Genomic DNA, 27,046 nt, shown 5'->3' with positions numbered 1-27,046 from the left:
TTATGTTGGTGGGTTGTACTCCTGCAGCTTGTGATTCTGTTGTCCTCCATCAGCAAATGAAGGTACTCCTTGTGCTCATCACATTTCTGAATAAGGACAGGTGGGACACTGGTTTTGCCAGCAAGAGAGGCAGCCCTGCTCACTACTTGGCTCTTTTTGCACGGTCTCTAGCATGGCTGTTTACGTTTGTTAAATGCTAGTGTGGATTGCACAAATCTCCAGACAAGATAACTCCTGGAAGTTGTGTGGTGTCTAGTAGAATGATTATCAATCCCGATTACGACCTTTAGCAAGAAAAGTAGTAGAAAAATCAATTTATTGCTGGGAGAACTTTTACCACTGAAAGACAACGCATGGAACTTAATTGCTTGAAATAGTTTAATCTTGAAGCAAGCACAATTCTGGAAAAATCTATCAGAGATAGCAGGCATATACCCACTGGGGTAACATCTTCCTCTAGTCTTTAAGATACTCAGTTTCAATGAAGGCTTATGAGAGGTTTATTATTTCAGCAGTGACGTAATTAGCCACCATTATAATTAAGCTTCCATATCCACAACGTCTTCTCCAAATGGATGTTACTGAGCTGTGACCTGCAGGACCTTAAGATAACTTCTGTAGCACCATCTATGTTGGGTGTGTATTTCTTCCCAGGTTGTCCTCAAGAGAAGAAAGAGGAAGAAGATGAGATGTAGCCGTGGTTGGAAGAGAGCAAGGGAGAGAGGATTGAACATCCAGAGCAAGTTCATTGGACATGCCAGAAGAAGAGCAGAGGAGCTGCACTGTGGCCTCCAGGCTCTCATCCTCACACTCAAAACTTCTGTCTAAACAAGGTTTGCTGGCTTTTTCATGTTCCTGCTAACAGGATGAGCACTCAGCTCCACAGTGTTGTAGTATTACTGGTGTACTTTTCTGCTATCTTCACTGATTGTATTCTGCCTTGTTTTACTATGATTACTGTAGCTTTTGGATGTAGACAAGTACACCATTATGCTAGACATTTAAAAAAACAATGGCCCATAGAGCTTAGATCCCATGGGGATAGCTTTTTCCTCACAAGGATGGGCAAGGAGAGGAAGATCTTACTCACAGGGAGTGTGCAGTCTCCATCTTTGTAGGCTTTCAGACTAGACTGAAAATGCCGTGAGCAGCCTGGCCTGATAGCATAGCTGCCCTTCTTGAGCAATGCTAAGACTAGAGGCCTCCTGGGTTCCTTACACACTGAATTGTCCTATGAACTTGATCTGCTTTTTTGAGTTTTTATGTTAAAAATAGACTGCTCTCTCTAATTTGTAGGCAGATACCAGCTAAGTCGTTGATGGCATTTTCTCTTGTTCTGGGACTTCTGAAGGATGCTGTTATCGTAGACAATCTGGCTCTCTTCTCACCTGCATCTTAGTGACCATGGCAAGTCAACTGTAATTGTTCATGTTTGGTTTTAGTATTGTTTGTTAATAGCCTAGCACTTTTTCTTTAAGCTCAGTTAAGTCATTACTCACTGATCAGTCACACTTCCAATGGTGGCTGAATACAGCAATGCATGTTTTGTTTTGGTTTGGTTTTTTTCCTCTGCTGATAAGCGTGTATTTGCATAGCCTTTTTTGTCTTACTGAATGACGTGGTTTTCCTTCTTCAGAGATGTGTATTTTCTCCTCATCCTTCCTCCTCCTTACCTTCCCTCCTCTGAATACCTTCAATGCCAGGATGACAGCTCTAAGGCTGCTGTCAGTTCCTTGGGTGTTTCAAACCAAGGACTTTAATCACAGCATGATGCCATTGTGTGAGCAAAAATGATATTGATGGTGTTTGCGAATATACTATTTTTTTAAATGAAAATGTTAAAAATAAATCTTTTAGGGGAATTTTACATATTAACACTCAGTGGTTTGAATATGTGGTAATACTTTTTGCATTTAGAATGCTTAATTTTAAAAGATTATGTGGATAAAGATCTATAATTAACTGATAAACATTAAAACATTAACTGATAAAGATTTATAAGACTGCTGAGGAAAATTATAAGAGTTTTCCCTCTCCAGTGCGCTCTTTTAAGGAGTGATAAAGGAGGAAACATAGGAATATGGCCTTCAGTATGGCTTAAATAGAGCTTGCTTTATTGCACCATTGCTGAATTAAGGAATCGAAGTTGACACACATTTATTTATTTATTTATTTGAGAAAGGCAGATAAAGAGAGAGAAGTTGATTTCAGTCTAACTGTAATACTCTGTTTTCTGGGAGGCTATTTTGGGCCAAGAACTGCAGTAATAAGAAATCAAAGCAGATGGTATTCCTTCTATATTTTTCATCCAGAACTCAATAGAAACCACACCTTGAATGGTAAAATATTAGATATGTGACAAGAACAACACTGATTTTACAGAGTGGGTAAATGAATTTTCCTACCTTCCTACATTTTTCAAAAGTAGAACTAGAAGTAGATCCAAATCCATCTACTGTTGGGAATTCAGAAGAAATACCTCCCTTGACTTTGCCTCTGGGACCAGTCTATTGGACCTCAGAACTTCACTTCTGTTCATCCCAGCCTGGGCCCACCATACGTTGCTGCCACTCTGCTGGAGGGGCTTCAGCCTTGTTTGTTGCTATCTGTTTGTTCTCCGTGGCATGCTGAAACTTCCCTATTATTGTGCCAGTGTCAAATCCAGCCTGCTTTTTAAATCCATCTTGTATGCAACTATTTTCAACAACTGATCTTTTCCTTTTCTGAGCTTTTATTCAATGCTTCACACTACGGCTAAATCAGGTGCCTTGATATAATGCTCCTGCAGAACAGTACTAAGACTTAATGATCAGCACAGTCCTAATGATGTTGCTCCTTTTGCCTCTTTGCCCTGTTTATGTGCAACATAGAACCTATTTATGATCATTTCTGCCGGCTGAAAGATAAAGTGACTATTAGTAATGTATACTAGGATGTTTACTAGGTTTTTCTTAACAGCTGTGTCTTTTGCTGTGATGGGGTGCTTTCGAGTCAAGACTTTTTCATTCGTTTGGGTGAGTTTGTTGTCTTTCATTAGCTATATTTCAAAAATAACTTTGCACCTCCGTACTTCCAAATACAGACCTGTTAGCCTTGAATCAACTACACTGCATGTGGAAGGACAGTGCAAACCCCAGAGGCTTGAGCATTTTCTGAGGAGAGAGGACCCCGCAACACTGCTTCTGTGGTTTGTGGGGAAGTGGGTCTCTGTTGTTAGCAAAGAGCCAGTGTGGTTTCAGCATGCCAGGAGGTATTGTTGACAGTTCTTTGTTCTCCCAGGAGACGAGATCAAAACCTGTCTGCCTTCACTGCAGCAGGGCCATGAGTTGGTGGATATCAGACCTTCTCAAAAGCATTTCTGGTGACTTCACATCTGTAATGCTGGTTCTGGTTTTTCTGATCATCTGCAAGGATAGGAGCCTTTCCTACACAAGCAGAATGAGTAGAGGTAAGATTATCCTGTGACTGTATCAAAGCTAGTCATTACTGGAGTTCCAGTGTACATGAGCATATAATTCGGATACTTGTCCCCCAGAATTTTGGCTCTCCTCAATCTCCTTTCAGTTGTTCCCCTTCCCCCCCCCCCCATATAATAAAAAGCTTCCTTGACATGAAACATCATTGTGGCATGAAAAATTTCATCTGATTTCACCTAGAAACAATTTTAAAAAAATTTTTAGTAACTGGATGATGATCTTTCTTCAGAAATCATGTCCAAGGCTGACAGCTTTGTTATCTTTGACCTCCATACCTATGCTTTGACACCGAGACCCATTTGAGGATGCTCAACTTTAGCTTCCCCTGACTCCACAGGCTGAAGTCACTTCAGCTGGAGAAATGGCTTTAGGAAATGTTGGTTCAAAAAAGAGAAAAGATCAGTCATACTGCTCTGCTAATTACATTGGCCATATTAATGGCACAGACTGCTCATTTTCAGGCTCTGTTGGAAGGATTACCCAGAGAGGTGTTATTCTCTCAGTACAGTGTCAGATGTCACCCTGTAGGATATTAAAACCAAGTCAAGATTTGTTGAAAAATATTGTTTTTGTCTGTCCAGTAACACATACAGCACTAGATTGCAGTAAAAAGAAATGTCTTTGCTGAAGAAATGTTAATGCGGGCTGCCAAATGGGAGAGATTTTCCATAGTTCACTGTTAGTGTAAGACCTCAGCTCTCACGGAATATGCTGTCTTCTAATGAACAATTCCTTAATGAGAGCAGAGAATCAGAGTTTCACAGTTGATGAATGACAATAAAGTTGGGAAAGTGTTGTTTCTGTATTTCTTTCTTTTTCTTTTAACACACACACTAATTGGCCTTAAATAAAACAGAGTAGAACAATAGATTTATGATATTTTTGTGCAGAAAAACCAGATTTCAGGCATTCAGGGAAACAAGCTCCCCTTTTATGAGGTAATTATGATTTAGTGTTTACTGTCTCCCTGTTGAGTCTGGGTTGCTTTTAAAGTGGCTCTGGGATGAAAGTCAAAAATGGAATTTACAGTCAAACCTTTTCAACATGTAAAGTGCAGGAGACATACTTTATTTTCTTAGTAGTATTTCCTCTGTGCCTCTACCTTGCTCAGAAGAAGCGCCTATAAATTGTCCCATACGGACAGGTTGCTGAATCATCAGAAAATAGTTATTTTTAAAGAGTTTGGAAAGTCCTCTAAGAATTCAGATATTTCTTCTAATAGCAGTCATCTTTCAAAGTCCACTTCCATCTTCCGCTTAGAAGTCAAACTTTAGCTGATTTATAAGGATCAGAATCAAGTAGAGAAGATGACCTCTCACACAGACTCGCCATTAGGTTTATTTCTTGTTTAGCTTGGGGAGAAGTCTTGGCTTGGAAGAAGTTTCCATTCAGGATTAGTTTGGGGGCATTCTGGGAAATGAGGCAGTTACACTTCTGCTCTTTGTCCATTAACTTACCCTGCACATTCAGCAATCTATCCTAACAGCACACAGCAGCTATGTGCTCAGCAAACCCAGCATATCACTCACATCCCTGCAGCTCCCGAAGAAATGTCTCCAAAAAATGTCTCTCCAAATTGCTGATTTCACACCCGTACAATTTACTTTCTAATCCCTTTTCCCTTCCTACCCTGCTACCAAATTTGCAAGCAGTAGGTAGAATTTAGGAGTCATCCAGGAAAAAAGACAATCAACAAAATGCTAAGAATTGCAATAGCATGGGACTGCACACCAAATTACTTTGGCAGCAGTGCAAGACAGGTTGTGGTTGAAATACGAATTTGTAAGGGCTACTGGTGTTCAAATCATGTGCTTGTGCAGCCTAAGAGATTTCTTTTGCTTTGCAGTCTTTCAGCACACAACTTCTGTAAAAGACCAGCAGCACACAAAAAGAGTGCTTTAGCCCTAACAGAAAATATCAATTAAAAGTACAAGAAAATGACTATCCTTAGAAAAAGATGGAAATACAATCAACATTGTCAAACAGTGAATTTGCATCAGCTTGTGGTTGTGTTGAAGTGGAGGAATCTAGTGTAAGATCAATAAACAGAAACGCGGACACATTAAAAACAATGCAAAACACAAGTGGTTTATCTGTGAAGATAACTGGTCCAAAAAGTATTGAAGGCTAGATGTTCACCAGCTTTCAAATAAAAGGGCACAGGTGATTCCCCAAAAATTGATTAACAGTGAGCGTTAGTCATGAACAGTACTGTCGTGCAGGTAAGCTGGCATTTAAGTCTTGCTGATCCTTACTAACACTCTTATTTATCTGCCTATCTCCTCTGGCTGATCTGCACCCAAATGTTCCAGCTGCTTTTTTTCCACCACCACCTCAGTTACGCAACCAAGAGCCCAAGGATTGATTGCTAATTCTCAAATGTTTTATTTATGACAAACATTGATGCAATTAGTTGGCTTGATGGGCAAAGCAAATAAGTTGCAGGTTGAGTGGCTTTTGGAAGAGTTTCAACATCCGACATGCCTTGGAAAACATTCTTGCTGCGTAGGACTTGATAACTCAAGGCAATTATTGGTGTTTGGAAAGCAGTGTGGAAGGGGTGCAATCACAGCTCTTAGGAGTTTGGGGAAAAAGATGATGTAAGCCTTGGGTTTGGCAAAACAGAAGAGACAGGTATTCAAGAGATTTACATGCAGCTGAATGTACTGAAGGAGGGCCGAGAGAGAAGAGAGAGAGGCAATAAAAACATGGAATGACAGTTAACAGAAGTCTGTCTTAATTATTAGAGAAGGTATATAGCTAATTCCTTTTATGTTAGAAACAGGCCTGAACATGAACTGAAGCTTGAAAACAAATACTACTAAGATTGTTGCAGTTCATTAAGAAATGTATAAACAAAAAAGCAAATGAAGTCATTAATTCTTGTGATTTCTTAAGAGCCTACTGGTCTCTGTTGTTGTCTTTCCTGCTTCAGTGGAATTCAGTCCATTGCACCTGAATCTCCTTTGCCTCCCTATTTCTTTACCATCTGTGCCTGAAGATGACCTCAGTGATCTTTTATTGCCAACCTACACCACTTCCATTATTTACAATGTTTTTTTTCCCATCTGTCTGCAACACATGCATACTCTAAATAAAAATAAATTACATTTATTTTTATGTAATTTCATCATCTTATAATTAACCTTTGTCTTCATGCTTTCTTGTATTTCAGTACACCCCTATGAATATAAATATGTTTTGAGGTACTAGAGTGTTTGGTGAAAGGTGTTGAAACATATTCCCATTTTTTTTTCTGTTGAAGAAAGTTTGCCAATGCTGACTTTGCTACTATGGACTTCTCTTCCAAAGGCATGTATTGGCATTGGAGGGGGACCGCAGTGTGCTCATTGCAGCCTTTCTGAGTACAATTCACCTTTACCCAGTGCCCTCGTCCACCTCTTCCTGGTAAACTGCAGTTATTTAAAATTCCTGGAAAAGTTAACAATGTGGAAGGAAAAAAATCCGTTGTGGCTGTCCCATTTCACTGCCTGTTTGGACAGGGGTAGAGATAATTGAGAGCTTCAGTAGTTACTTTTTAAATTATTATTGTTACTATTATTTTATCTGAATTCTTAAGAATCTGAACTGCATTATGCAGTTTTAGCTATGTGCATCACTCTATTACTTTTGTATAGATCAGAGATGCCTACTCTTAGAGACTGCTGCTTTATGCACTAACATAATCTAGGTGTATTTTTGGCCACTAAAGAGACCAAGTAAAATTCTGGAAATAGAATGGTTCATTTGTAAACGAAAAGCAAAGTTGTATTGCAGTAAGCTAGTCATGCAGCTGCTGTAAACTATTTCCTTTCTACAGCAGAGTTCTGGAAAATCAGTGTGACATTCACAGATGCCTCTATGCACATTTGTGTGTTGTACTGAATGTAGCAGCAGATCAAGAGCCAGCACTAAACTTCATCTGTAGTACACAGGAGTTGGAATGACTTAATACAAAGTGTTGTGGAAAAAAAAATAACTCAATTTGAGGAGGATCTTTGGGTTTAAATAAAGGTAGCACATTAAGTTGGAGAGATGAACATCTCCATCATGTGTATGGTGAGAGAGGTGACAGTCCCAGCTACAGAACACAATGGAGAACGTGTGGTAGAGTCAGAAGAAGTCACAAACCAAAATGCAGGGAGTCAGAGGAGAGCTCTCAAAATTGGATAGAATGTTCTGAGAAGCAGGTGGTGACTCTAATAGGACTAAAAACACATTTTGTCTCATGCATGAGTATCATTTTAGAAGAACCTCTGATTATAATGTGGTACCTGAGTCTGAATAAATGAAACATCCAAAGAAAATAAATCAGTCTTAAAAACTGCAATACTGATTTAAAAAAAAAAAAAAGAAAAAAAAGAAAAAAGAAAAAAAAAAGCAGGATCTTTTTTAGAAACACTGAGAACAAATGTCAGAATGGCTTCATGAAGCTCTGCATTAAGGTGATGCATTTTGTAAGAGTGTATTGAGAACAGAGAGGAGGGATGAAGTAAGTGTCCTTAGATAACATGGGCCAAACAATGTCATTCCTAAGAAAATAAATGTTATTGGATTTCCAGTAATGCTTTTGGAACACAAGACAAGACCTTGACAGCAATTACTTCTGATAATTTTATTCCCAAAGCGAGTAGGGAATGAAAAAAGAACTGGTGTGGGGGGTGAGACACTCTTGTGTCTGCATGTGTTCATGGAGAGGCTGAAGAAACCTTTCCATCCCGAAACCTCCCAAGCGACACCCAGCATAAGCTGCACATCCTGCCTCCATGGTTGAGAACCAGAATGAATACAAAGGGGTTCTCCGAGGAAGAAAACAGCTTTTCCTGGCCTTCCAGGGCTATCTGAATGTGAGAAGTGGATTTGAGGAAAAGTAATGTCTCTTGACGCCCTGTTGGGTTGCTTTTGGGAATAAGAGTTGCTGAGTGTGTGGGAGAAGACAGGAGCCTGAAGACTATTTCTGTGCAAACCTGAATCCCAATCTTCCTTGTCCTTCAAAAAAAGGAGTTTAGAGGATGAAAGCACACAGGAGCACATGAAAAAAGCAAAATAGAAAAGATGATCCATCACCCTTACCAGATGATTACCACATAGGACTCCGAATTAGAGCCCAGACTGGCAGGCTCTTGCTGAAGTAGGATGTGTTTATATCGCTAGGTTTGAAAACGAGCAGAGACTTAACCAACAGGCTGTATTTCCTTACGGGAAAGGTTTGTGCATCAGTTCCACCAAAACAAATAGGCAAATGATGTTCCCTCTGATCGAGTGACAGGAGTTGAGTAGAGATACGCTCGGGCTCCCTTCAAGACAGTTCAGCCTTCTGGAGCACTCTGCCAGGCAGAGCGTAACCGAGGAGACTGTCCCAGTTTCTCTCCGCTATTTTTAAAGGCAATTTGCTATGGAAGTTCTCAAAATCTTTTTGGTGCCTGACTCCAGGACCGTATGAAATCTCTTCAGTTATTTATTTATTTATTATTTTCCCATCAGAAATAATTAACTTCACAGCCTCTGCAAGCCTCCATGCATGTGTGCGTGCACGTCTTTCTTCCTCGTATGCCAACCTCCCTGATACATAGATAATTTATGAAAACAGAGTAGAAGCTTTTTAATAATTAAGTAATAGATAATAGGAGGGGACTTTTCCCAACAATGTACGGCAGCTTTGAAGCAGAGTACAGCCCCGAAAGGTTAGCGGCTGATAAATTACGTTTAGAAAAAGAAAACCCAAAGAAAGCTGCTTACCCTCGCACCATATCATTAAGTAAATTAAAACACTGAAAGGTTCTTTTTATTTCGCAACACATGCGCCTTCATTACAGGAGCATGTGAGCGGTAGTCCTGTGGCAGAGAGCCAGCTGATCGCCCTAGACTACATCACGTAGCGTCAACACGGCCCGTTCTCTCTAAATTACAGGGCAAACAATAACACAGGTAAAATTAGCCCCAGCTGTAATTATACAGCAGAGTTGTGCCGAGGACGTAGAATGATAAATGGCGAATGCAGAAGGCGTTGTGTCGTATCGTGTAATATCTCCTGCTGCAGAGCTGAAAAACAAAGGGAGACTTGTGCCTTGTTTGTCTAACATGTTCTGTATCGCAAATTGGAAATCCTTCCTAATTAAGATATTGTTAAATTTCCTTTGTTAACAAATTTTAACAATGTTAATTAGTGATCATTGATGACATTTTAACAATGTTAATTAGTGATCATTGTTCATCTAACAAACAATTAGGGTGATTTGCGCCATCGTTCTCAGGCACAGAAGTGCATCTCAGAGCCTTCCTGTCTTTTTACCCCCAGGCTTTTTGAGCTGAGGTAGGACATCTGGGAATGCTAATGCAATACGCAGCCGCTCATTTAGCAGCAGCATTGCAGGAAAATCATGTCTGGCTTATGAACGCTTAATAGTTCAAAACAGCTGTAACTTCACAAGGGTGTTCTCATCACACGAATGCTCAGCGAGGTCACTTGGGCAATTTGTGCACTAATGTTATACAATACAATACAATGAACACATATATTCATTTCTGACTACTCCATTAATTCCCATCTAGATGTGTGGATGGCAGTGGCGCTCAGAGGCCTGAGGTCATCAGGGCAGTCTGATTTTTACTATGGTGCCACCCAACCCCAGCTATTTTCTGATTGCCATGCAAGTGAGAGAAGCAGCAGTAGCAACGTGTGCCCACATCCCCAATGCTGCTATTGTTTTGAAAAAAAAAAAAAAACAACTGGACAAAAAGATCAGAAAGAGAACCGCTATCATCTTTACAACAACAGCCTCAGAGTTGCGATATCACATTTATTTGTAAGAAAGGTCCCTGAGAAAGAAGGATGTTAGCAATCAGGACTTATGAAGGGGCTTGAGAAATCAGCTTGTCAGTTAGACCACAGGAGCGTAGAAATTGGGCTGCATTTCCTGGCTAAGGCAAGCAGAGGGCTACAGCCTGTGACAGATGTCAGGCTCAATGCACACTTCCTTTCCACAGTGGTCAAAGCATTATCTCCAGCCAGAGCCAAAATACCTATTCTTCACCCAACAGCTCTAGGGGATGTTTTATTAAATGCTAATTCAGTTAAAAAATAAATAAGAACGAGGAGAAAAAAAAAATAATCTCACGGTATGAACCCTTGCATTGAAGAAAACAGAGATTCTGGAGGTTGAATAGTGGAATAATACTGCTTGAGAAAACTCCTGCTATTGTACCACTGGCACTGATAGCAACACTGGGGCAATCAGAAGTAGTGCCACCATGAAAGCATTGTCTAGTCGTGCAGAGAGGGTGCCAGGAGCAGCATTGCCTTGCTTCTTCTGCACCAGAAAATATTAGGCAGCCTGGGTGATAACAACGTATGGTGTTTGTCAGGTGCTTCTAAGGTGAGTGTTGGCAAGTGCAGTAGGATCACTGGTGTTGCTGTGCAACATGGTAGTCTCTTACCACAGATTCTGCTGCTGCAGGGTGTTACCATGCTTTGGTCATGTGCATTAGCTTTGCCAGTGCATTAGTAATACTCTTTTCTGTAAGCCTTTCCTAGGCAAATGAGCTTGAATCCAGCTTTAATACAATTCTTTTTCTCATTTTATATCACTCTATGGCATGAACATTTGTTCAGTTGTGTAAACTTATCTTTTTGTTCACGGTCATAGCTTATCCCCTCCATAATATTAACTCTGAATTGTTTGCACTTTGCTGTACAAAAGTGCTCCTGCAACAAACGGTAGGTGAAACATGGATGCCAACATGTAGGCAATATCTACTAAATGTTAACTGTGGATTTGGAAAATCATTGCTTATGCAAGCCTGACATAACTGATATGTTTTTGGATTGCACAGGTTAGTGGATAGCATTGATATGATTAGATTATGAGGGTGAGCCATTAATTCCTCCTTTTCCTGATTATTATTGACAAAATTGGAGTGTAAACTAACACTAACCTGCTTAGATCCAGCTACATTCTCATGAATATAAATGTATCAGTCCATCCATCAAATTTACATTTATAAAATGCCCTTCATTCAAGGACCTCAGAATGCAAGAAATAATCAATATAAAAATAAAATTGTTAGCCTTCATTTGATAAGAAAAATCCAACTTGGGAATTCTGTAATTTTCTGTTGGCACTTTTTTACACAGGAGTTCAGTGAGTTATGCCTGAGTAACGTGTTTCACTCACTTGGTCTTGTTATTTCATGCAAATCTAGAAGGGAACGATTAGTGGAAAGCAGCTTCCTTTTGGTGCACTGTTCTGCAGGTATCTTTTCAGCCAAGGCTTCCAGTTGCTCTAAAACAAGTATCAGTTTATAGCAAACGATGTGAAGCCCCTTGCCTCACTTTCTGCACAGAAATTGGATGCCAGCCCCTAGTGAAGTGGCCGAATGTGCTAAGTTATGACAACAGTGAGTTCACAGTTTTCCAAATTGAGAACCTGCATCTGGGAGCCTAAAATCACATTTTAAAGAGCAAATACATTTAGGTGCTGTACAGCTTGTCTTTGGCAGGAGTGTTTAACTTAAAATGTCTGCATTTGGCAAGGTGGGAGAGGGAACTGATAAACACATGCCTGTGTTTCTGGGTACCTTTTTGTCATTGTACAGGGAAATTGTATTATCATCATATTATGGATTATGATTGTCAGACATAGACGTGAAAGTCAAAGCATATTTTGACTTCCGTGGGGACAGATGGAAATTGTAAACTGATTTTCACCTCTAAAATATGACCAATCTCATTGGTAAATTAGATTAATTTGTTTTGTTGCTATGACTTTGCTGTGTTCTAGATTCCCAGCAACTATCTTTTTTTTCCAAAAGAGAAACAAGTATCATTAAGGGAAAGAGGAAATGTTTTGTGAAAAAAAACGTTGGCTCTACATTACCTTGTGAAGGAGTGGGCTACAATTAGAGATCTGTTTGCGCCCAGCAATTTTTTGTTAACACCTGTAAGCAGCATTAAGGTGCTGCATTTCCACCACCATGTGGATCTTTACTGAGACCAAGTGCTGGATCCTGCACTTTCGTCCCAACAACTCCATGCATCGCTACAGGCTTGGGGCAGAATGGCTGGTAGGCTGTATGGAGGAAAAGAATCTGGGGGTGTTAGCTGACAGGCAGCTGAACATGAGCCAGCAGTAACTGCTTACCTACAAGATGGGCTGACACAATCTATACAGTCTATAGAGACTGTATAGATATGCAGTCATCCAGGTTATGCTCAGGACCAAACAAAATGGGAGTGGAATCATGAAAGATCTACATGTGTTTTAGTCATTTCCAGTGCATATATGCTGCAATGGAGATGCAACATCCACTAGCCTGCTTTGCATCAATAACTGCGTACAGTCAGCCAGCTTGCAAGATATAGAGAAACCTCCCTCCATGTTTGCAGCTCCACTGGACACAGCCATCGTGCAGCTTCATGCCAACTCTTCACATCTTTAGACTTCACTGGAACTAGTTGCTTTCACTGGAAACCAACAAGTCACTCAGAAAATGAGTGTAAAAGAAAAAAAACAAAACCATGAAACCCAACGGTGCTTGTGCAAGTATTTTCACACTGCAGTATTTTCTGATAATGCTTATGTTCTCGGTCACTTCCCAGCTGGAGCATAAATATAGAAAACGCAGCAAAAACTGAAGTATTTAGATCCACATCACAGGGAGAAATGCTGATAAATGGTCAAGAAAATACCAGTGGATGTGTGTATTTGTTTTCTTAAACAGAGATAAATAAATCGTGTAATGTAAAAAATCTAAATCAGCTATTTTCTATTTGTACAGAGAGATACATCTCCTTCTAAAGTCAGCTCTTTAATCAGTGGCAAGCGCACCTCATAGTGCAATCAAAATATGTGCTTCTATTGCTTTTTTATTTAATGCTAGATACATAAATAAACTGCATGAAATACAAGAAACCAACTTGAAACACACTGTCGTGTTGTCTGCTCTCCCCTGTTCTTTCTTCTCTTGTCTTTGAAGGCTGCTGCTTAGGAAAACATTTGGAGCTTTCCTCCTGACTGAAATATTGGTGTTTTTTATTGCTATGGATTTACGAGAGGATAATTAACTTCTCATTCCTCCCAAGTGGTGCTTATGTCCCCTGCTCCATTTTCCCCATCCCTACTGCCTTTTTCTCCTTTGTTCCCACTCTTACTTTTGTCACCAGTTTTTATCTCCTTGTGTCCTGCTGCTGCTTTGTTCACCCATCCTCATTTCTCTGTGTCTCATCTCATAGTCTTTCTTTCATGGGTGATGCCTCCTTGTCACTGCATCCCCTCATCCAGCTCCCAGTCTGCAGCTTCATCCTTCCTCTCTGGTCATCCTTTTTCTGCTTATTTCCTCTGTCTGCTCTTTATTTTCCTTCTGTTGACTGACATACCCAAAGGCCTTACCGAGAAGGCAGGTAGTTTGGGAAGGCCCTAGTTAGCTTTATGGTTGGTGGTCTGCCTGGGATAAGCCCATAATAGGCTTTATCAAGACAGAAAATTAAAATGCAGCATGGAAATATTCAGTCCACCATATTATTATGCAAAGTGTCATCTAGTGGCTCATCTTATCAAGAAAATTGTCCAGTGCCATCATAGATTTCTTCAGCCTTCAGAGTTCTGGTCATTGCCCCATTTTCAGTGAGGAAGGATTTTCTTAAACAATAAAAATATCTGTAATGAGCCTGCACTTTAAATTATCCTCAGGCATGCAATCTCTCACTCTAATTTTCAATCTTGATTGTCTAAATGAAGGCACCCTGTTTTAAATTTTAATTTTCAGACAGGCACTTAGGCCCAAAAATACCCATTTTAAACTCCTAAGTGCCAGTTTAGGCACTTGACTACAATAGGTAAATGAGCACCCTCACCCCAGCCATCAAGTTCAGAGACATAGTTCTGTCTCATTTAATGCAACGGTGTTGCAGTTCATCGAGCTGTTCCACTGCTGTTTTCCACCAAACACTCCTCTATGAAAGCTCAGCACTTGGGTGGGTGCTGGGGATGCAGCTATCTGGGGTGTTCCAGAGCCATGCTATCCCTCATGGGGATCCCCAGGCTCCATCAGCAAGTCCCACACTGCATGCCTTGCGGGCGTTTAACCAGGACAGGGAGGAAATGGAAGATAACCGAATGAGAGTTTGCAAATCTGGTGCAAACTTTGTGGGCAGCCTCTGAATCCTCTGCCCACTGTGTACTGAGGCTCAGATGTGAGCATCTTTCTGTAGCGTGGTCTCCTTTGCTGGGTTTTGACTTGGTCACAACTTCCCTGCTTCGAGTACCTCCTCACCTCATGTAATAATCTCTCTAGAGGTTATTACAGCTCCAGCTCCATTCGCCTAAACGGAACCAACCATGTGCTTGAAGTCAGACACATATTAAACCGCCTTCCTGAATCCATGTCACAGAGAAGGGCTCCCTGCTGCTTCATCAAACAGAATTAAAAATCCCTCACACCCCAGCACTCTCAGACAATGGCCTGAAGAAATCAGAACGGGGCTGGGAAACGGGATGTTTGCTGTGCAGGTGCACTGCAGGGGATGTGACTCAGCCAGCGGGCAGGAGCCTCAAAATTAAGCCATAGGACATGCCGACTGCACAGGCAGTAAGACAGTATCAAGTGCTCTTGTGGCAACGTTCGCAATACAGGGAGAGATGCAGGCGTTTGTGCCACAAAATCAATCATATTCTTTGTCTGCTGGTTTCATGGAAGCCTCCTCCAAAGCGCCCAGCGGCTGATTTAAATCACAATGCTGTGCTGCACTCCGGCTCACAAGAAACAGGGAAACAGACGTTTATGGCTTAAATCTGGTCCGACACCTGACCTTAGCTGTGACTGCTGTGCAAGCAAACAGAAACAGGAAAAAAAGGCTCAATTTAAAGCCTGTTCTTGTTAACTCGGAGTGTTAGATATAACTGTGAAATTCCAGCTTTTGTGGGGTTAATTGCATAACTCTTTGCCGTGCTTTAACAAGATGTTTTGTAGCTGAATAGCTGTGATTTCCTTTGTTTCTTTCTGTGGGCCGAAGGTAGTTTAAGAGGGGAAATTAGCCATTTAATTATTATGAGTGCAGGAGAAGTAAAAAGATCATATGGTTTGAAATTAGTCAAGAAAGTTTTTCCTTTTTTTTTCCTTTTAAATAATATGGGATATTTTTAACAAGCAGATGTGAAGCCACAGCGTCTCCCACAAGTGCTCTGCCAGGCTTATCTATTGTACCAAGTGCTGCATGAGGGTATTTTTAGCACCGATGTCATTGCCTGAGGATGGGGGTAAGGGAATGGAGGCAAGCTGGAAACCACTGCCTGTCATCCATGGGGCTTGAGCTCCCAGATCAGCAAAGAGAGGGCAGGAGATGGTGAGGAGCCCAGTTCTCTGCTGCAGGGCATTTGCTCCCTGATTTGCTTCATGCATCTTCTTTTCCCTGGCCTGGGCTGATGCTCATGGTCCCAGCAGGCATCCATAGAAAACGTGTTTCTCAATCAGCATGCCTCCTGCCCTGATTCCCCCCGCCTAGTTCCTTGCAGGCAGCCCTGGAGCATTTTTTTCTCTTTTCCTCAGCTCACTCAGCTTTCCAGGCCAGTGGTGGCATACGAGGCAGTGCTTGCTTGCCCAAATTACAGTTCAGATACAGGAGTAACATCTCTGCGGGTGCCAGGTGGTGTTGCTCAATATGGCAAAGTGCCTTCCATCAGCTGATGGGCACAAGATAAGGGCCTGTTGCTGGGCGAGATGTGCCTTGCAGCAACCAGTGGGGCCGAACTAGGAGAAAGTATGGGACTGTTCCACTTTCCCCTTTCTCCTGGGGCCATTCAAAATCTTTGTGTGTAGTCTTTGGCATCGGTTGCTATTGCATATTGACCCCTGTACTTGATAACACCAATCCCATTGCGTAAGTCTGGAAATTCACTCCGCATGTGTGCTTTCTGTTTCTTAGACCATTTCTAAGCCACTTATGTTTCTTCTCCTCATCCATCTTAATCTATTTTCCCTCTCAGCCTTTTCTTTGCTTTTAAGGGAGCTCTCTTAAGTAAAAAGAGTGATGTCCTTCCCTTTTATCCACTCTTCATCACCACCTGTCTGGATGCAGATGTCACGTTAGTGAGGTACAGCTTTTCTCTATAAGTTCGTGCCGTCTTTCCATATCTTGCCCTACCTCAGGGCAGCACATAATTCCACACACCAAAAAACATCCTAGATTTACTTTGTCTTCAATTTTGCAGAGAAATAATATGAGAAATGAAGGTTGAGGGGAGTGAATTACCCTATATAATACTAAAGAAGAACGTTCGGATGTCTGAAATAATAACAACATGGGGTTAGTTTTGCACTGGCTCCTGGCCAGACCAATACAGTACCACCCAGCAAGAAATACTCTGTTTTTCCTGCTAACTCCTGCAATCCTTTTGAAGTTGGTGGTTTTGCACAAGTGTAAGTCAGGGCAGGATTTGAGCCTTTCAGGAAATTTTGAACAAAGTACCTGATAGTTGCATTGCTCATGCTGCAGTGTAGGAACTCAGGTTGGCATTTACTGTGTGCAAGAGCACATACACTCCTTTTTAGGTCTCTGACACCAGAGAGCTGTAACGCTGTACTGAATTGCAGGCAGCCTTCCCAAGCAGCTCTTTTTCAAATGGAAGCATCAGGGCTCTGACGCTTGCTTTGGATCTTCTTTGCTTAGTTTTTATTCTCCAACAGCTCACTTCTCCTTTGCTGCCCAGGGGTTTCAGATACTGCTGTAATATGAACAATAAAGCTACCTGGCTTGCTTTTCCTTGAACATCGAGAATTATTCAAGTCTCCTTATCAAGATGACTAAATAAGGTCTTCCTGCTCAAAATCGTTCAACTGAATAGCCTATAGTATCTATTCCTTCCGTTCCCTTTTCCTTTCTTTCCTTCTTCTTCTCTGTTGCTTCACACCAGTTCTAATTACTTGACATTCGAATGATAAATGAGTTTCAAATAATTAGAGGTGGTACAAAGAGCTGCAGTAGGAAGATTTATGCCAGCAGAGCTGCCGAACAAAGAGCCTTCTGTGGGTATCGGTTTTCTCTCTGGACTTTGAAGCACCATTCTGCTGTCTTCACCTTCAAAGAGCTATACCATTTTTGACCCACATAATTTTATTTCCCTTTTTCATACCTGGGCAATGTCACAGGCCCTTATTAAAGAACAGACCAAATGTCAAAGTTTTGCTGTAAATCAGCAGGAAGCCAGTAACAAGTAGAGGGTGAGAGGGCTCAGGGGAGGCCATGTACAAGGACCTGAGACAGACGTGTTGCCAATTCATCTGAAAGGAGTGCTGTGAAAGATAAACCTCCTCAAGCTTTGTTGAGGACAACTTGGTAGGGCTAACAACATTACTATTTCACAGAACGGTTCAGCTGAAGGTCCTCCTCCTCTCCATGACACTGATGGGGGGCTGTACGGCCGACTTGGGAAGTGTTTCTGCCCAGCGTTCTGCTTGCTTCTATCTGTCAAAAGATCAATTGCAAAGCACAGCTGAAGTGAAACCTGGCTTTTATTGTTCAGAGCAGGCCCCTGAGCCGTGGCTGTGCTTCATATGAGAACCCACAAGCGGAGGGAGCGTCAAGGTGGGGGTAAGCATGGAAATGTATTGGTGCAGGCCCTCTCTTTCCTGGGGATGAGGCCTGCTGGGCTCCCCAGCTGCAGTGCATGCAGTGTTGGTGATGGTGCATGCAGGCAAAGTTCAATTGCAGATATTTGTCTTTAAAAACTATAATGAAAGGCAAAAATTAATGCTTAAGGGAATGCCTACTGTGATTATCAGTATCTTATCTGAGAACAAAGTGAAGAGGGCTCTGGTTTCTCGAAGGGGATGGGTGGGAAGTGTAGCCTTAGATCACAGTGGCTCTTTTCCTTAAGGTTTTATATTATTTTTCCACTTGGTTCTGTGGTGGATTTGTAGGCTGCAGGCTCACTAATGTGAAAGCCTGGTCCTCTAAAGCCTTTTGTCAGTCTACTATCGTGGTGCTACTTCACAACTGCAAGGTACAACTGTCACCGTCTGCCATAAGAAATGGAAAATAGGAGAAGGAAATGGTGACTATCAGCATTTTCACACTGAACAACTGAATATCTTAACATAAAAGAGCATATTTTCTACTGAACTCCTTTACTGCAACTTGTCTTGCTTTGCCAGCTGCTGGTGAATCAGAGCTATGAGCAGCAAGATTGTGAGAGGTTCACCTTCATGATCTTCTTCCCTGGGATGGAGCCACAGGCTCCTTCTCTGTTCTTTCCAAATGTTTGATGCAGGAGCATGATCAGAGCTTTTCTTCTCCTTTTTTGGCCAGGAAGGGTGAACAACCACACATTGACGTAGGGACAGAAACAGAACATTTGTGAATGCTGACTAAAATATAGGCAGTAAAAGAATTCCTGTGAGGATGTGCTGTTGATAGCATCACTTTATTTAGGTAGGGAGCTGGGCATCCAGGCAGACAATTGAACAGAAGAAAGATGAACCCATGTGTTTAAGCCTATCAACTTTGATAGCCTATTTCTTCAGCAGACTTAGCTGCATAATCAAGGAAGAATACAAGTCAACACTGTAAATTCAGAACATGTGGAGTATTTCTTCCTAGCTAGTGCAAGAAATCTCACAAACACAAAAAACAGAAAGAAGATAACCTCTTCCAAAAGAGGCCTGTTAGATAATAGAAGGGGAGGAAAGAAAAATGAATTAGAAAACACAGACTGAAATAAACTCAGGGGCATGAGACCAGCCTGTTGACTTTGCTGAAGGAAATAATTTATTTCCCACCAGGGAAGGAATGAAGCAGCCTGGCAAACTACACCTGCACAGAACACAGAGGTGGCAGTGCTAGAGGCAGAGCGGAAACAGATACAAAAAGAAGAGAAAAAACACTTGTTTCAGCAGAGCAGTGTATCTAATGCCACAGTGGTAAGATCGATGCTCCGTGGATGTGAACCTCAGGACAATTATCTCATACTTAACATGTCTGAGCTGCGTGTCTCAACAAATGGCTGGGTCGTCTGGGCTCTGCTGCATGGATCAGCTCTCTGTGCCACACTTATCTGTTCAACAATTGCATGCGATAGCTGATAAAGCTCAAAGAAAGGTCATTTGATTGCACAAGGGCTTGCAAGCAGTGCTAGTTAAACCCCTTATTGAACCTGGCTCCCTATCTCCAAGCCTTTTGCCAGGATGACAGCCTGCCAGTGATCTCCAGCTGCAGCCAGGAGGGCTCCATGGGCTTTGGGTCTGGCCAATACTGCTGCAAATGCAGGCACAACATCAGTATTTCCATGAGATTTCTGCTGCTGGCTGGTGTGCAAGCAGAAGACCGCCCTGTCGAGGTGTGGTGTAAAAAATAGGAGGGCACTGAAGATAATTTAGTTAGTTGAGCGGTGCAAAATTATTTAATTCAAAAAATGTTTGCAGTCTTGGCTAAACGCATTTGAAACATCCAGTTTGTTCTCTAGTTAGGTGGTCTGGAGGCTGAATTCGTCCTGGGGGCCAAAATATGAAATATTTGGGAATTCTGGCAGGCTCCACACAACTGTTCATGCTTCTTGTTTATTTCAGTGTTTCTTTGCATAAAGAATGTGATGGAGTAAAATAAACACAGCAACGTTTAAAACAATAGAGCAATGGACTGAGTCATTACTGACCCTCATTTAGATTTTTCCACAACCCAGCAAAACTTATTGCTTTAGAGATAATAGCTCTTTATAGGCTCTCTGTGTGCGAGTGCTCTCTTTCTGCTTGTTGCACAGACAGCAGACAGACCACAGTTCCACTGCAAATTCAGGCAGTCACAAACCCCATTATGGGTAAGTTGAGATACAATTTTCCTGGCCTTTTCCAAATGGATGGTGATAGCTTGTTCTTCATTATGGGTAGAGAAGTGTCAGAATGTCTCAGCTTCTTACAAGACAGCTTGATCATAGACTTGTAAGGCACCCATGGGCGTGCACACAGAGCAGATCAGGAGCCAGCAGGTAGTACATGGGGACATGTCGCAGAGATCTGGTACTTGCCGAACAAAATTCATCTGTTGCTGAGACCAGCCAATGGTGTCCTACCTGCAAATCCTTCTGCCCTTCTGTTCATGGGCTTTCTGTTCAAAAAGGATAGACTGTTGTGGTTTAAGTCACTGTCAGACAGGGCTCCTTCATGTGCTTTTAGTAACAGGAGCCTTGAGCTTACAGTAAGCTTTCTTCACTTGAAAAGAGTTTCAGTATTCATTATGGAGTCCTGTACACAAAAAAGCACCGTTCAGTCTTACTGTGAATCCGCTAGGCCAAATTCTGCTCAGGCTTTAGGATGATGTTGACCCTCTGGCTTTCATGAGCATATGCACTGCATAAATCTGCAGGCGGTGCAGCTGTCTCTCTGCAGTGTTTACAAGCCCCGTGGTACATGCTGCACTGAGGGACAGCAACTTGCGTATACATCCAGGGATTTAGCTAAGCGCATTGCCACGTAAAGACACCAGTGCTTGCTTGCCCAGGGTAACTTCTAAGTGTGCCATTAATGGCCACTCCTTGCCAGAACTTCTACTGCAAGGAAATGAAATTATTTCCAAAATTGCCAATGAATTATTAGTACCTTACCAAGAAATTAGTATTATCCTGGATGTGCTCAGGTAAACCCTGACGCTGCAAGCAGCTGTATTTTTATGTGGAGTAGGTTGCAGGTTGAAGGCATTCCTTGAAATGCCAAATAATCGCTAGCTTTTCAACAATATCAGGGAAATCTTTTTTTTCCTGCCTGCTTTTGCATACTGTAGAACACTCAGATGCTCATTAACATACATGCCCCTTCCAATTTTACTCTCATTTGCACTATATGTTAACAGCTACTTTTTCATCTTTGCTCAGACAAATGATGGCCTTTGTAACCAAAATAAAATTAGTCGCAAGTGGAAACCTGTTTTAATGAGGCCAAATTGTTATTTAAATCAAAATATGTACAATGCTTTTTCTCTAAATCTCCTTTAATTCCTCCCTGATAATAATTATATCTTGTCACATGCAGGCCTCTGAAATGCTTGTTCCTCCATCGGAGTTCAAAACCTTTCGCCAGAGCATTATATTGATAAGCTAAAAAAATTATTTTTAAAAAGCTCTTTTTCTCTGTTTTTCCAAAACTTATTGAAAGATATGAGATCACTGGGACTTATATAGGCAAATTTGGCAGTCCTTTTGTATTTACTGAAACTGTGATATAAATCAAAACTAAGGCTCTCTCCAAGAATGGGTTATTTGTTATCAATGCATGTGTTAGTGACTGACTCATGAATAAGGTATTTCTGCTACAGCTGTTTATTAGAGAGTTTTCTTGGCTTCCATTTCTTGCTCTGCCACTGCCTCACTTTGTAACCTGAGGGAAGTCTCTGTGTCTTGATTAATTCAGTTGATGCACATGTGTATGTATACATACAAGTATATGTACATGCACGCATTCCCTGCTAGCAGAATGTTTCAAAATCACACACACACAAAAGAAAAATAAAAGACAACATCTCTCTCTAGCACATCATCTTTTTTAACTGTACACAGTAGCCAGAGATACACCCAAACACCCTCTAGGCAGGTAATGAGTTCCCATCCATGAGTCAACCTGAGTTTTTAGCTCGAGGTAGAGCAGAGGGAGCAACCAGCTGCCACAGGTCCCTTCTCACCACCACTCACAAACTACTGATCCACAAGAACAAGAAAGTATTGTTTCTTCATTAACCAAGTAGTTCTTGCCCACTTAGAGAAAGAATTTGGAAAACTGTGTGTTACAGTGCCACCTGGTGATTCCCCTACACAAATGGGTGCCACTCTCATCAGGCTCTCCGGGAGTATTATTATATTATATACTCTGTGTTGCTTAGCATACGTTCTTAGGCATCTTGTCATCCGTGATTTTTTTTTAAAAGCTCCTTAGCATTTTAATGTGTAGAAAACTTCAACAAACAGCAATCAAAATATTTTCCAAATGTGCTCTTAATCAAGTTTATCATAGCAGTTTGATTTTTAAGAAACAGAATGCAAAGCAGAACTAAAGACATTCTTTCCTAATCATTCATAATTCATTAGAAGCCTGATTGTGCTGGAGCTGCACCCCTGGACAAAGCCATGTGCTCTTCTTGTCACCCAGAAAGTGGAACCTGTAGGTTTTTGGCATCCTGTATGCAATAGTGTGGCACATGACTCTTCCCAGGTGGCAAGATGTTATCAGCTGAAATCAGTTGTGATTCAGTGAGACACAGAAGCTTTATACCCATATTGCCTATGGGAAAATGAGTCGGAGAAGCACTTTGAGAAGAATCTTGAAAAGAGTTGAGGTTAGAGTCATGGGTTTTCCTCCTGCCCAAGTGGCATGTTGACCCGTTGTTGCTCAAGATGGGATGGTTTGCAGCATAATATGGTAGTGTAACACTACTGAGGGATTTGGCATGACTCTGTCACTGTTTTTTCTAGTCATTTTGCCTATTTGCCCCTCTCCAAAGTAGGAAGAAAGATATTTTATTCCTTTGTCTTTGTGCATCATCTTGTTTAATAAACAGTTAAGACTTTCATCTGACGCGCTTCTGAGGCTATATTGTTGACTGATACGTCCACATAACCACAAAAGCTGCTTCTTCTACTTTAAAATCGATCAAAACAAAATAAAAAAAAAATCCTACTGCAAGGAAAGAACTGGTTTGCCCTCTAAAAAAACTGTTGTGTGTATTTCATTAATTGGTAGAGGTATATAAAATTCCAAATGATGAGATTAGTCAATTATTTAAAAATAGTAACAAATTCTTTGTTTCCCTTCCATCTGTTACAACTTAGAGGGAAAGGAGGTTATTTTTCTTTCTCTTGTTTGCTTACCCTATAATTTCCCTCTTCTATTCAGGTTAGCCTTTTTCTCCTTTCAAAAATAGCTGCTCTGTTGATCCTAAATGTTTATAGCACCCTCCTACTTCCCTTGTATTCAGCTCAATTCCAGCCTAGTGGAAAGTGGACTTCAGGCGAATGGTGTTCCAGGTCCTTTCCCAAATCCTTCTGAAAATTCTATCCATCTTCACTGTTTAAACAGTCTACAGGTGAATGTATCACAGCAACAGTTCCCACCATTCTAGTGAAATGGTGCTCATTTGAAAATACTGTTCATACAGTTGTGATCAGCTTTAACCAAAGGGCATTTCTGGAAATGTTCTCGAAACTAAGAAAAATATATGGTATATATGCTTTAAAAATTGAAGAAAACAGTCAGAAGCAGAGAAGGTGTGATATCTGCAGACAAGGCCAATTCAGAGAAGAGTTTGTTTTTTAATTGACTAAGTTAAACAAGATGCAATTAGGGCTAACTTGGTCCCTTAGGATTCATAAAGCCTTATTTGAAAATTTTGGGGAGATGTGGGGAAGCAGTGGCTTTAATTGTCTCTTGTTTAACTTGGCTGCTTTAATCACATACACTTCTGACTTGGCTTTTTTCATAGATATCACACCTTTAAACAGCTGACTAGCCTTTCTTTTTTTTTCCCTAACATAACTTTTTCTGTATATTAACTGCTCTGAACCAGACAGAAACCATATTTTATAGGGGAAAGTGCTTCAATTTATTATATAATCAGATATGAATGATATTTTTAATATCTGGGTCAGGTTCTTGGCAGCTTAAATTCTAGAGTACAAAATGTTGCCGTACCAGAGAAGACACGTTGCATACTTCTGCTCTATCCAGGTTCAAAAGCCATACTTTCCATACTTTCTGGGCTACCAGCTGCTGAAGTCAGCCAGTAACCAAGACATTGTTTTTTCCACCAGAAGAAGACTACAGCAATCCATATGTGTGATGAAATGTGACAGCTATGGGCTTCCTGTGTGTGCTATACCTGTTATCAAGTAGAACAGTCATACCTGTTAGCTATGGCTGAGGCAGCTAGCAATGGAGAAGTAGAGTTGGGTGTCAACATCCAAAAGTATGCAGGCCAGAATTAGTTTGAACACACTTCAGAGGGATTGCTTTGCTGTGGTGTGAAATTCTCCATGCACCGCGCTTTTAAAGAACATCAACTATTTCTAGGTACAGGGCCTTAAGCATAGAACATAGAATATCCTGAGTTGGAAGGGACCCATCGTGATGATCATCACTGGTAGTTTTTTTGGTAGATCTAGGTCCTTTCTCTACTTGCAGCAGCTACATACATTTAGGGAAATGTGACCTGGACACAAAGCCTAAGTTAAAAAGGAAAGATTAAATGCAAGACTTTGGACTTGAGCACTGGAAACCAGAGAAATGTTTGTTGAGGGATGCTCTGAACATAGCTTTTCTTGCCTCAGAGAAGGGCTCTGAAAGAGACGTGCTTGGTCTCCATGAAACTCCTCAGCTCTGAGATTTCTGTATAAAAATGTTTGGACTTAGGGTTTTTTGTTTTTTTTGTTTTTTGTTTTGTTTTGTTTCTGTTCACTCCTTTCATGAGAAAACTCTGATAAATTCAATCTTTTTTGTAAAGAAATGAGTGATGAGAAAACTTCAAATTTTTCTATGTGGTGCTGTTTAATAAGAGAATAATAGACTGAGCAGGCTTCAATGCAAGACCGTGGACTGAGTTTATCATCTTCTTTAGCCAGACACCTGGTTTGTACTCTTTAAGGCTTAGGGTGTCATTTAAGGCCATAGCTAAGCTGAACTAATCGTCTATGAGCTGCTCAGAGGGGCAGCGCTCCCCCCATCTCTGCTGTCCCTGGCTGCCCCTTTCCTCCATATGGTTTATCTGAGCCCACAGCCAGACTCTAGAGGGCTAACACAGCACAGAGAGCCTCACCTCTTTGGCAGAGCTAGCTGTCTTCCAACTGAGCCCCTGAAACCAGTAGGTCAAAAGAAGGAAGAGTCAGCAGCCTGCAGACATGAGCAGCAGAAGGAGGGAGAGAAAGCTTCAGCCACCCCACTCCATTTTGCATCCTCTCCACTGACTGCTTATTGGGCACAGGGCACTATACTAACTCAGAAAGATACGTGGAGCCTAGACCATTTGGCCAAATCTGCACACAAAAGTCCCAGCTCTTGAGGACAAGAAGCAAGGCTTGGTTTCCCCTAACTTCATTAAGAGCTCACTCATTTACTAGTGGAATTGGAACAAGCTATCAAGCAAAGGCAGTTTGGGATGGAAAAAAGTAGCATGTTTGTTCTCCTCTCAAGAGCGGCTTTTTTTGTAATGCAGCACATTGGTCATGTGAGCCAAATAGCCAAAGGTAAAGGAATGTACAAGTGCTGTTGGAACTGCATTTATAAAACAAAAAACATAAACCAGAGTGTCTGCGGATTTTTCATTTTCTCTTCTTTTTCCCTTGAGGGAAAAGAAAGAAGTGGGAGGAATTTAACTAAAAAACTGTAGAGATGGTGAAATTTAGCACTCAGAAATGTTCCAAAAGTGAAGGTTTCTCCTGCATTGGTAAATTGACTATGCAATAAGCAGGGAGTATTTGCTATTAGTTCCTTGGCCTTTGATGGTCTGCTGCCGTTTTGGATAGGCTGCTCGTTACTATCTATCTCAGCAGAGGAATGTGTGGGCAGACGTGCTGCGATGACAATGAAAGGCCAGCATGCCTGTAATATGTATGCACAACAAAAACTTCCTTAATGAGCCTCAGAGACAAATAGGGCTACGCATAATTCTCCCAGATGCACTGTATGATTCAAACCAGCATTTTCATTTGGGACCATGAGTTAGGAACAACAAGAAAAGCCCCCTGCCAAAACCTACTATTTCCACATTCAGGATGCTGGAAGATAGAAGGCTTTTAGTCACATGGCTTCTTAGGTCTTCTGGGTTTTGTTCTGGCTCAGCACAGCACAAAGAGAGGAGAAGGCATTGGTGATGGGATGGGGATAGGAATGGGGATAGGAAAAGGGATAATGATAGGGGTTGGGGAAATGTGCTTCCCACGTGCCGTTGCCAACAAGCCCTGATCTTGCCAGCTGTGGGCCAATATGACTAATCTATCTTATCTCACCATCTAATCTATCTGTTTCTGCTGAGCTATCCATCTGTATCCTGGAATTGATCTCAACAGGTTCGTAACTGTGTTTATAAAATGCCTTCATACTCTATGGTGAACGGAGGTTTGTGCAAAGACAGAGTGGGGTGGAAATATCCCAAAAGAAAATCCCATGGCAGCCATAAAGAGTCCTTTCTTTATCCTCTGACTTTAAAGCATTGGAGACACAAAGGTGAAGGGCCGAGGGCTGGCCTTGCAGCCCGTGATAGAGTAGGGATACCTGCCTGGAGCAAAGCTATTCACAGAAATTAAAGCGTGTCCATCTCAAGCCTTTCACAGAAAAACTGGTTCCAGGCTGAAATGCATGTGTTTCCAAGAGTAAGCTACAGCAAGCTGTGGCTGCCAGATGATCTGGGAAATAGTAACAAAAAAACGGTGAGGGAAGAAAGTTGCCTAGTTGTGATTTGGAAGGAAAAGGCTTGCTATCCCTACACAAGGTCAAATTAATCTAGAGCTGAACAGATGGAAACAAGCCCTTAGGATGCTCATGGACATCCTCTTGATAAATACCCACACTGCAGCCCACTCCTGATAGCAGAAACTGGCACCACACCA

This window comes from Meleagris gallopavo, chromosome 3, assembly GCF_000146605.3.
Source record: "Meleagris gallopavo isolate NT-WF06-2002-E0010 breed Aviagen turkey brand Nicholas breeding stock chromosome 3, Turkey_5.1, whole genome shotgun sequence".
Lineage (NCBI taxonomy): Eukaryota > Metazoa > Chordata > Aves > Galliformes > Phasianidae > Meleagris > Meleagris gallopavo.
The sequence above is the reverse complement of the archived record's forward strand: the minus strand, read 5'-3'. Positions refer to the sequence as shown.